This window comes from Cyprinus carpio, chromosome A6, assembly GCF_018340385.1.
Source record: "Cyprinus carpio isolate SPL01 chromosome A6, ASM1834038v1, whole genome shotgun sequence".
Lineage (NCBI taxonomy): Eukaryota > Metazoa > Chordata > Actinopteri > Cypriniformes > Cyprinidae > Cyprinus > Cyprinus carpio.
The window spans coordinates 27975677-27987009 of record NC_056577.1 but is presented as its reverse complement, the minus strand read 5'-3'; the positions used below and the strand labels follow the sequence as shown (position 1 = coordinate 27987009).

At 36.2% G+C, this 11333-nt stretch overlaps 1 protein-coding gene across 2 annotated transcripts in view; it reads left to right on the top strand.

Moving 5' to 3' along the window:
- The first annotated feature begins 8819 nt into the window (after nt 1-8819).
- The window catches only part of LOC109091554 (rap1 GTPase-activating protein 1-like), a 70756-nt gene continuing 68242 nt past the window's right edge, over nt 8820-11333 (top strand). For both annotated transcript variants that reach the window (XM_042758838.1, XM_042758835.1), the window contains exon 1: nt 8820-9124. The gene's annotated coding sequence lies outside the window, so the exon portion shown is untranslated. The remainder of the gene's footprint in view (nt 9125-11333) is intronic.

The window sequence follows — 11333 nt, the reverse complement described above, 5'->3', positions numbered from 1 at the left end:
ATGAATGTTTAAAATGTCACATTCGCCTTGTTCACCTTGAAGGAAACATTCCAAATCAATAGTACATCCTTACGGGCAGCTTTTTGCATTTAGAGCCATTTTGACCATGTCTTGTTAATGAGACATTAATAGAGCTTGACAAAGACCCCCAACTATAATATACTTTATTTGCTTTATTTTGTTTCAGCAAAATAGTTCTACTGCTACAGATATATCAATAAATATACCAGCTAATTGTTCACAAGCTGTAAGAACAATGAAAACGAATCTGAATTATAGCTTTCACATATTTTGTTGTGGCAATGAGTTTCCTAAGTTTCGTATCTTAAAAAATAAATATCAAAATAAATAAATAATAAAAGAAATCGTACTTAAAAAGTATGCATGAAGGTCCACTCCCAAACATAATCACCATTCAAAATGTAAAATAGTTACAAATTGTTGTGAGATTGTGATGTTTTAGCTAATGTTACTGCTGTTACATAAAATTAGCTACTTGTCACATCAAGTTATTTTAGGGGAGGGGCTTTCTTATTCTAGAGAGCATTTGATTGGGCAAAAAATGTTGAGCGCAAGATGCATTATAAGTACTTCTGGTCCATTTTCCTGCAAGAGGAAATTTTGAATATATAAAATGCAGACAGAATAAAATCCACAAAACCTCCATTAAATATTCATGGGGATTTTAAGATTGCAGTGTTGTAAGCTTACAATCTCTATAACCAATCTGTGCACCTTGATTAATTAAGCTAGGCGACATGCAGTGATCATTTATTTCCTGTCTGCTTTATAGATTACATTGCTTTATCAGACCCAGATGTTTTGCTCAGGGTCACAGATACACACTGTAAATGGTGTCAGGCCCAATTGTAACTGAAAATGTGATTATTTAATCACTTATGCAAGGCACAATCACATAAAGGTCATCCGGAATGAAAAACAGATGAAGAATGTGAGGAAACGAGAAGCAGTTCCCAAAATTTGATTTTAAGTGCCTTTTTGCTGTTGCCAAGGAAACCAGCTGCATGTGTGTGTGCATGTGTGTAAGTGTGTGTGCACGTGTGTCAGTGTATAGTTTGTTTATAGCAGCTATAAGATCAAACAATCAAGGAAAGACTACTCAATTTGCTCTTTTTGTCTTTCACACACACACAGATGCATGTGAAAATGAGGATGAAAACAATCTCAAGTGAGTTCCCAGACCAGAACATGGCTTCTTGTTTCAAAAGACATCAGGTTAAAGCTTATGTCCGATACATTCTTCGTCCAGTTCAAACTGCTGGGTGATTTATTCATTATTTGGAAAGCAAGTCATGAAGAAGCAGTTTTTCATTTGTACTTGAAAGGCAACCAAGCTCACTTGTTCATCTAACAAGCTCTAAGGTTCTTAATAAGATGTGGAACACCGACTTCTGATGTATATGGATTTGTCTGAACATGTGTCAGGCACTGTAAACAAAGAGAGAAAAAAAACACTGTTTGCCATCAGTTGCTAACACAACACACTGACCAGTCTCCTTACTAGTTCTGATGTTACATACAAAAAGGTTTCTTTATTATTTATTATACAGAACATCATAGCTGTATAGGCTAACTGATAAAAGTAGATTTTTACATTTTTTTTTCACAATTTTTATTTTAATAAAATAAAAAGAATATTTCATTAAAATGTATATAAAATCTATCATTTCTAAAATATGCTGTTGACAATACTTCATTACATTTAATATTCAAAATTTCCTAAACAAATTGTGGATTTTTAACTGTAACAATAGGAAGAATTAAAATAAGAATTGAAATGTATTGTATGTTTATTTTCAAATACAAGTGTGAATAGTAATATACCTTGTGTGTTTGCACTGTCACTTCATGACTTTATGGCATATGAAAAATTCCCCTGAAATTTAAAACTGGAATACTCTCAAATTTGCATTTTTGAACTGTGAAGAGTACCACACATTTTCAGCTACTTCTGTTTATGCAGCTGCTCAGCTGTTTCTCAGGTAATCATTTCACACACTGCAATTACAGGCCTCTACATTTATGAATCAGTAAGCATTTTTAGATTTTTTTTATAATAATTTGATAAGACCAGCAATGACACTTCGCTGCATTAAAATATTTTCACGAAGTAGGCCAAAAGGCCCTTTGACACCAATACTTATTTTAGCATAGGGTATGAGACTAAACAAAGAAATGTTAATAAAATAGCTAAAGCATTAAATGCATTATAATATTGATCTAAAGTGTATTTTAGGGGTCTGTGTGCCCTGTTTATCAAGAGACTTGTCTATGTGCTTATTTGTGCCTGTGACAAGAGAAATGCAAAAAAAAAAAAAAAAAAAATATTGGTTTTCAGACTGATTGCATCTTTTGACGCCAGAGTGATTGCGTGACAGAAATATTTTTATCTCTGAAACAGAAAATTGTATATGGATTGCTGACTTCCTGTGAAACAAATTATGCACTATAGCTGCTGTAGACAGCTTCTCACAATTGCTTGGCAAATTAGAATGATTGACTGTCATTAGGCTGATCACCAGAACGACAGTACAGACTGTTGGAAAGGGCTCTAGGGAGAAAGAAAGAGAGGGAGGGAAAATATGAGGGATGTGAGGGATAAAGAATGCCAGCCAGAGAAAAAATAAGCAGGCCAAAAAGGAAAGACAGAAAACAAATGAATTATTCATCAGTACTCTGAACCTGGTACAGTCCCTGTGGGGGGTTGTAGTATGGAAATATAGTGCCATGCTGTCATATGTTTCCTTTCAGCCTGCAATCCCCATCACGCTCAACCTTTGATCCAAAGATTAGTAGTGTTCGAGCTCTCAAACCCTGCTCCAAAGGACCACTTTGACAATGCAAAGTGAGGCTATCTTCAATTTTTGGTCCTCCACTTCAGGAAATTAATACCTGGATCAAATGCACCCAAATATTTTGATACAGAGAACAATACTGTATGTAGGATCAGCTTCTACTCCAAAGGCTTATTCGGAAATGTATTGACCACAAACACCCAAAGAGCACAGAAGAAACACTTTCATTTTTTGTCACCTTTTAATGATGATAATGCTGTTTGGAAACCACTTGTGTCTGTGAATAGAATTTATTAAAAAAATTCTTAATTTATTTGATGATAACTTAGTGCTTATTTTATAATTTGTTATTATTATTATAAATGAAATGTAACATATTTAAAATTATTAGATTTTTTTTTAATTATTGTAAGATGGAAATCAAGTCCTTTCTTGTTTATCCAAGTCTGGAAAAGTTCTAGATTGTTTGGACAAAACACCATATCTTGTTAACAGCTTTCTAATATGTTAACATGGAACCCTTTCGTTTCCATGGAGATGAGAGTGTGATAAATGCAGTCTGTCTTTCTGATTCATCTGTCCATTTGTTTAACCTGCTGTCATTCAACATGCACAAACACTCACTTACACACAGAAAACCTTTCGACCTTTTAGTTTAAATCAGCCCATAATTAAGTGTTTTTGTTGTCTGTTTAATTATGATTCAAGAGTGACAAAGACTTTTTATTGCATTTTTAATAATTTTCATCTCACTTCTGTTATTGCATGGACATACAAAGAACTGCACACATATATATCCTGCCCTCCTCTTAAAACTCTACAGTTCAGTAGATCAGATTGTATCGATCAGTAGGGTTAACAGTCCAGAGAAAGCAGCTCTCTCCCACACTGTCCGGCTGTCTATGTGTGTACAATTTATATCTGTGCTTTATTCCCCTGAAGGAGTGCAGTTTTTTATCTCCATCGAAGTGCTGCCCACCTCATACACTTCACAAACACTGATGTCTCTTTCCACAGGGCTCTAAACCAGCATGAACCAGCCCCCACCAACTTCAAAATCCTCTTAAATGATTATTCAGCAGGTATTTCATTGTAAATTAAAGTCTTGCACTTTAGGATTTGTTCCAAAACTAGTGAGCTGCCTAACATTAAGGAATCATATGATTGTAGATTTGCAACAAAGGCAAGTCTTTGAATGCACTGCAATAAGTTCAAAAAAAAAAAAAAAAAAAAAAAATCTGCACAGTATTTATATTATATAACAGTATGTGTTATGTTATTGTAGTATGCAGCGTTTTCTTAGTAACATGCTAAAGCCAAACTTTATGCGTGTCATGTGCAAATAACTATTTGCACACTATAACTATAAATCGTGGCGTTTCGTCAAAAGTAGTCTGAGCACTTTTGCAGTTCCATTTCCAATTTCATAAACTTTTTTTTTTTTTCACTTTCAGCTGAAGTGGTTTTCTTTTGTCCTTTTGGAACAAGAAATCTGTACATATTGTGTTTTGCTAGGCTACTAAAGTGCAGTAATAAAGTTCATTCCTAGTTTTAACAAAGTTCATTGGCTGTTACTGTCGTTATATTGCTTTGTAATTCAGCACATTCGTTAACCTCAGATGTAAAAAAAAAAAATAATTCTGAGTGAAGCAGAACCGTTTGCAAGAATTGTTTCCAAATGTATTAATTGTTGAAAATATCTCACCATTTGGCAATGGAATTCCAGTTCTTTTTTTTTTTTTTCAAAATATTTATTCTTTACAAAAAAAAAATCTTAAATGAAACCAGAACGATTCCCATGCCAAGGTTTGCAACAGTCATTCTGAATGCTTACTGCACTACTCCTGTAGGGATCATTCATGCTTCTTTGTCAAAGGTTAAGACAACATCGAGTAGTGTGCCTCGCAGAGACATCATTATGTGCCTCTTTCTCTCACTCACTTACTCTCTGTCTGTCTGTTCAGTAACAGCTCCACTAACAAGCAGGCTTTGTGTAGATTCAGGTCACAATGACGATAGTGCGTCCCCTTGCTTATTGCACTCTGATGTGACCATGTTCTGGGACTGAAGGTCATTATCTCTACTGGAGCTTTTTTCATTTCCCCAATTATCTCATTTTGAAACTAAAGTGGACTCTTATGTTCCTGCAGTGCATTCTGGGTCACTGTATAGATTGTGTGCTCTCTAGATCCTGTGGACAATTGAACCACCCTCCAGATTGTATGAAATAAGATGAGAAATTAAAGACATGGATTTTACATAGTGTCAAATGAAATCATTTGCGTTGCCACAAATTCCCATAGTTTCACATGCACATGCTTTTGCTGACAAGGAATAGAGTATAAATGCCTAGGTATTGATTAAATCGAAGTTTTGAAAACTCTTAAGTATTACCTTTTCATTCACTCTTTGTGCTACAGACATGAATGAGGTGCTAGCTAAATTATATGGTTTGTTGAGGAAAAGGGTATTATTAGTTTTGAAAGCAATCAGACAGGCCATTTTGGACTTGCTGACAAAAAAACAAGTGGAAAAATACCAGACTCAGGATGAAGGACCTCAGCCATATCTATCAGAAGTCAGAAAGAGCTTTATTGCCAAGTATACTTTTAGACACACAAAGAATTTGTCTTAGCAACAGGAGCTTCCGGTGCAGAAGAAAGTACAGACAAAGTGCAAACATACATGATAGAGCAGACATACATTACACAGTAGAGATGAAATATAACACTAATAAATATATATATATATATATATATATATATATATATATAACAGAAAATTAAATAATGCAATGAAGGAGTTGAAATACAGAGAAAAAAAACAAGTTTTTTAATGAATTTGTAGATATGTTATTTAAGTGTACACTTTATGTAATTAACAACTGTACAATTTTTAGATGCTATATGTATAAATGTGTCACTTATGATGGACAATGTATGGCTATGAAAGTTTTAATTGTTCAAGCTGAATATAGCCTGCGGCAAAAAAAAAAACTGTTCTTGTTGACCAGAGCGCAACTGTTCAGAGAGAGAGTGGGCTGGGTGTGTGGGGTCCAAACTGATTTTTATAGCCAGAGAGTATGAGGTGGGCTCTTTAAGAGTAACCAACAAAACAGAATGCATTAGCAAACATAAAAAACATGATAAAAAACATTAGCAGCTGCACAGCAAAGGCATACCAACCATACAGCATCATGCCAGCGAGTTTTGTATTTCTGTTTTTATTTTTTGTAAGGCTTTAATGATTGCTGATTGAATGTGCTGTAGGGACTGGCAGTCCAAAGGAGTCGTTCACTTAATATTTACAGTGAGGTGGGCAATCAGTCAGGCTCAAACCAAGGTGAAACCTTTCTGGCATCCCTGCTGTGACTCTCTATGTGTCCTATCATTCCAGTCCTCACTGGTGCCTTCTGCTGCAGTAAAAGTATTCATAAATATCTCTGGGCAAAATATATCTAGAATTTATTGAAGGATTGGCAGTTAAGGTCAAGTGAACACTGGAAAGCAAAACATTTTCACCCTCTGCGCATTTAAGACTCATGGTATGTTGTTTTTAGTCTTTCATGCTATCATGAGCATCAGCTTCTTTATTATATTTAGCAGACATTTTTAATCCAAAGTAATATACATTGCATTCAAAGTAATTGGAATTTGGGGGAAGTCGTGGCCTAATGGTTAGAGAGCTTGACTCCTAACCCTAAGGTTGTGGGTTTGAGTCTCGGGCCGGCAATACCATGACTGAGGTGCACTTGAGCAAGGCACCGAACCCCCAACAGCTCCCCGGGCACTGCAGCATAAATGGCTGCCCACTGCTCCGGGTGTGTGTTCACGGTGTGTGTGTGTGTTCACTGCTGTGTGTGTGCACTTTGTATGGGTTAAATGCAGAGCACAACTTCTGAGTATGGGTCACCATACTTGGCTGTATGTCACGTCACTTTCACTTTCATTTTTTTCACTATCAGTGCATCCATTCTCTGGGAATCAAACCCATGACCTTGGTGTTGCTAGCACCCCTTCAAACAAAATTATGTTCTAAAATGTTCTTTTTAATAAACTTTTTAACTAAAAGCATTGCCAGTACAGCCTCAATAATTTTCCAGTTACATACTATATTTGTAATACTTTGGTAAATTCATGAATAATTGTCAAAGTAACTGCAACATTATTCTTTTAATGTTATTTGATGACCAGAATTATAGCCAAAGTTTAGAGAAGGTTCCCTAGTATCTGAGTCCATGCTCTACTGTTTGAGCTACAGTAATGTTGTACACCGAAAAAGAAAATGGTATAGGATTTACTTTTGAAATTCGAAATTTCCCACATATGCCTCTGTTTCTCTCTCTAGTCTCCTCTCCACAGCATGTATTCATTGCTTTGTTTTCCTAGAGCTGCTCTCAGCTGCAAACTCCGTCTTTTAGGCACCTATTGATCTGGATCTTACTATGATTAGAAATCTGGACCGGGCTGCCTACACACTGCTCCAAAATTACCTGTGTGTGTGGGAGCACAGAGGAGGTGGCAGACTGCCAAAGAGATAGATAAAAACTCACAGACTGTGAAAGAACATACGTCTTTATTGTTGGCAATTGTTCGGTGCTGGAGGCTCTGAGCTCTTTGTTGGATCCTCAACACACCTATGTCTACATAATATACACACACTAAAAATACACATGCTTGAATTGAAAACTAACAAATGCTGGTGCGGAGGATGCTGCAGGGCAGATATCTCTTTGGGATCCAGCTGAGAATAAAATCCTGGATTTGTTCTTTCTCTTGCCAAAACCCATGCTGCTATTTTTCCTGAGCCGGCTACACAAGTGGGCAATGGTGCACATATTAGAGTATTGCAAATGTTATTCATGGCATGCACCTTTGTTCTTTTTATCTTGTGTTGGTTTTAAATTTATCCAGAAACGAACAACCCAATTATGCTTCAATTAGGCTGGCAGTAAAGCTCACTAATTGGTGCCACAACATGAGCAGAGATTTCATTGCCAGAGGCTCTTTTGCATGTATTTAAAAGTCAAAGAAACAGTCAGCAGGAAATTATTTCTAATACAGGGTCTCTTATTTCTATGTAAAAAAAAATAATACTCAGAATGTGTCATACATGCAACGACTGAGGGCTGTGGCAGAGATGACAAAGGCAATGCCATTAATAATGGGTTTCTGTGTGCAGTAGTTAACAGCCACTTAGCTGTTGCTCGATGGACCACGAGTAGTTGGTGAGAACATAATTATACATCAGAGTGAGTGGTTTCCTCATGGGTTAAAAAATGTGTAAGTGACTATGAGAGTGAACTAATGGTTCTTGTGTTTGAAAACATTTACATTGTAATGAGAGAACTGTGAGCTATAGTTGTTTCTATGGGTTTGTGTAAATTCATTTTAATGGATTCAGGGACAAAACATCCAAATCTTTTCATGTTTTTAATAGATTAATTCATTATACTGGTTATCCACACACTTGAAAATCCATGTAATACAATCTTTGTATTCATGCTGTTTAATTTTTTTTTTTAAATGTACAATTTTCTGCAAAATATTAGATAGAGCTAGGCCTACTTTTACTTTAAATATTTCAGGACAATTTTTAAAAAACAATTTCCATGTAGGCCTAGTTACACGACTAAGACAAATTTGACTTTAACAAACAATGTGTTTTTAGCATTGTTTTAAACACGTAGTAGAAAAAAAAGTTAATATGTAAGAACGGTGTATTTTTTTGCGCTGTGACTGGCTTTTTTACGTTTCACTAAAATAGTAATGCAGTGTGACAAATACATTTTTAAAAGTTGAAATAATCAATCTAGTCTCGCAATTAATATGATAACTTAAATGTGCATATACAAAAATAAAAATACAAAAAAAGTAAAATAGTTTAATTTAAAAAAAATAAAAATAAAACTACACTCTATAAACCCTAGAGAATAAATCAAATCTTCAGCAGATAGTAAAATGTGTTCGAGTGTAGTCCGCGTGCTGTGAGACAGTGAGGAGTGATGATCACGTGACGCGGGCGTTCTGTAGGCTACTGTAGCCTCGGCTTGATTCTTTGAAAGAGGAAACGCGCCGCACTCGCTCCTCACTGGCATCATCTCTGAGGGAACAGAGCTCAGAACATATTTTGTTTATTTACGCTACAATTAGCTAACTAAATAACCTAAGCAGCCGGTCGTTTTTCTTTAACCTCATCATTTTGCTATTTTACCACTATTACGCCCAACAACCATTAGAAACGCCAACCTTTCTTCGAAGACTACACCTGTCCCAGCATCATCTGAGTGAGATTCCGCAAAGCTACTGGTAAGCCACATTACTTTATGATGCTTTATACGTTTTTTTCTGCAATGATGTGAAAGTTTGTTTTATCTTAAATGCCACATTAGAGCAGAGACGCATTTATATTAGGCTATATGTGAATGAACTACTGTGCATGTTATCAAGCTGTCCATTTAGTCTTGTATCAAAATGCACTTGATAGCAAATTAATGGCTAGTTTAAAACGCTTCCTCAAATTTTCCTTTTTCGAGCTTAATTTTGTCTTTCATTATTTAATTCGGACCGAGTGTCTGTGGTTGTTGTCGTTGCTGTTGCAGCAAAGCTTCATTGTTCTAGGTGTGTGAAGAGTAGAATAGAGTAGCTTGCCATTAAAAATGAACCATGCTGCTTTTTTTGCGGACTTTTGAGAGACGCGCTCAGAAAATAACTTAACAAGCTTGCTGTTGTGAGCCTGCCTTTTTGAATCAGTCAAATCTACCTCTGCTTTATTATAAGGCTTCAAACTGTGATGCTTTTCCAGTGTGTTAAAGGAATAGTATTGATCATTTTCTCAGCTCATGTTGTTTCAAACCTGTCTTTCTTCTGTGGCCCAAATGAGATGTTCTTTTTTGCTCTTTTCCATATAATAAAAGTGATTTGTGTTGTCAAGTTTCCAAAAAGTAAGCAAAAGCTGTAAAAGCACTTTAAAAACACCTTAGTATGTGATTTGACCTCAGTAATGGCAAGCATCATTTATCATCACATTTCTGGTGACTTATGGTCCAGTTTTGTATCGAACTGAGGCTTGAATGTGCTTTGAGACCAATGAAGAAGATTTTCCGCCAATAACCAACATTTTTAACTCTTTTTCTGACAAAGCAATGTGTGATGACAGAAGGCTTGGAATATAGTGGAATATAGACTACTTTTGTGGTGCTTTTTTGGAGCTTGATAACCTGTCCCCTTTACTTTCGTTGTTTGAATAAGAGTAGCTTGCAGCTTTGCTTTGTGGTTAATGGAAGAAAAAACTATAATTTTGGGTTTGGAATGAGAGAGATTCAATATTTGGGTGAACTACTTCTCTAAAAATGTTTTTGTGGTCCAATTCATATTCATTGTGTTTTCGGGCATATTCAACATTATTATATTGCTACATGCAGAGGTATACTGCTGTTAATAGGCTTGATATCAGTTCTCACAAATCCAATGTAAAAGGACGTGAGTGAGCTTTTCTAAACACTATCACTAACTTTTCACTTACCGCCTTTTATATTTTAGAATGTGTAACTATAAGAAGTGTCTGAATCTTGGTTGAGCCTGTAGTGGGACGTACGAACAGTGTTTGTCCAATGCCCTGGTTCTTCCACACTGTTATCACACGTGTTCCACCCTCCCTTCTGTCCCCTTAGCGTCTCTTATCTGCCTCCCCCATTCCTCTCCCACTCCCTCGCTCTCGCACTCTCACCTTCTCCATCTCTCTCTCTCACACTCTTTCATCCTTTATTCATCCTCTCCTCTCCCTCTTGTTTCTTTCCCTGCTGTCTTTCTTTAACACCCTTCACCCCCTCTGCTTTCCCCGCCTGTGGCTTGCATTATTCTGTGGTCTGTCTGTTTAAAGAGATGGACAGCTGTTGAGATGCTACGGAGGGCAAGAGTTCCTGCAGCTATTTCCTGATTGTTGGCTTTTTCCCCATCTTACAAGTCTAATGACCCCGCAGCACTTTCCACTACAGAAAAATAACACTATTCGATTAGTCAGAGCGAGTGGAGGAGTATTGACTGTTCAGTCTAGCTGCTGGCCAAGGCTGAAAGTTCAGTGCTGTTGTAAGCTTTAGGCCCGGCTATAGATGAGAAATAAATGGATGAGAGGACAAAGATGGAAGAGCTGAATGCTAAGTGAGCAGAATCTATGAGGAAGAGATAATGTGTGTATTTTTAAAAGTAGAAGGGAAATAGAGTAACCTGAATGCTGTCTCCTCAAAAACACCCTTATGCAAGGGAGATTGCTATTCATTAATCTTGTTTCTTTTGTGTTTGTAAGTGTGTGTGTGTGTGTGAATGCAAATACATACCATTATTACATCAGTCTAATTTGATATTGTTTGCTTGAAGTACTGAAGAAGTACACAGAAATTGCATGTGTTTGATTTAACTATATATTTATTAAATTACATTAGATTTTAAATGTTACACTTGTAACAATGACGGTGGCGAGTGACAATGGTAGTTAAAATGTGTATCAGAATATATAGAC